A 1173-nucleotide genomic window follows, 5' to 3' on the forward strand; every position below is an offset into this window, starting at 1 on the left:
AGATTAGTAAGACAGTGTCTGTATCCTCAAAGAACTTATCACCTAATGCAGATAAAAAGAGAAGTAAGTAAAAAGAATGAATTATGATTATAAAGAAATAAGATTTTTTTAAAACATCTCATGATTTATATATGATGAGGATGGGAAAATACCTAAGAATGAATCAAATATCTGTTATTATTATATACAAATGAATCTCATCTTGTAGATTTGTGTGTTTTTTCCTTCAGTTTAGGGTATTTATTTAGGTACCAGGAATATAGCAGTGATCAGGGCTAAAGACAAATTCTAACAACACTCATTGTTCAAGAGATTTAGGGATCTTCTTTGGTACTGCCTTCAAATCTATGCAAACTATGATCATTTTGGAAAAAAAAATGATACCATGTTGTCTGGCCACCACTCTATCCTCTCAGTGTCGCTCTGCTTCAAAGGGTTGCCGGGAACCAATTCCAGCATGTCATAATTTCAAGAGTTTCATCAAAAGGTTGATGAGACTTGGGGACTCAACAGAGTTGAGTCACACATGTAGTCACCTGTTGGGAATGGCTAAAGGCATTTCCCCAAACCTGAATAGGAAACTGATTGTGGCTGCCAGACAGCTAAAAGGCATCTTAATCTACATGTTATTGCCTCCTACTGGCCAAACACCTGAACAGCTGTAGGCTAATTCCCCCATTCTGACAATGTTTCTGTATACCCTTTGAAGTGTATATCTCGGCCTCAGGACAAGTTGTGTTAATAAAAAGCATGAGGTCCTGGGGACAGAGACCTTAGACTTAAGATCTTGGATCTTAGCTCCTTTAGCTAAGCTCCTCTGACCCCCAAATGCCTTTCAAAATTATATCTCGTTTCCAGACTCTTTATTAGTCTGAATTCCTATGTCATCTACGCACAGCCCCTTCTCCAGATTCCTGAACCCTTCTTGATGCTGGGACAAGAACCCCAGCAAGGGTGAAGAGTCCCTAGCACTGGGAATGGTCACAGGAATCTACCATGATTCACTCTGTGGTTTTCATTCTCCAACATGCCAGGCATGTTGGTCTTTCTTTTTCTCTTCGTCAAGTTCTGCTCATCCTTTGAGAAGATCAGAGTCATGTGTCACATCCTCAAGAGCATGCTTTCCTGGTCACCCAAACAGACCTCATGCCTCCCACTCTATGTATTTCAGTT

General features: G+C 40.0%; 1 protein-coding gene across 1 annotated transcript in view; it reads left to right on the forward strand.

Annotated features, from left to right (window-relative positions):
- MYO5A (myosin VA) overlaps positions 1 to 1173 on the forward strand; it is a 141928-nt gene that overhangs the window by 119630 nt on the left and 21125 nt on the right. The window lies entirely within an intron of this gene.

This window comes from Myotis davidii, unplaced genomic scaffold, assembly GCF_000327345.1.
Source record: "Myotis davidii unplaced genomic scaffold, ASM32734v1 scaffold132, whole genome shotgun sequence".
NCBI lineage: Eukaryota > Metazoa > Chordata > Mammalia > Chiroptera > Vespertilionidae > Myotis > Myotis davidii.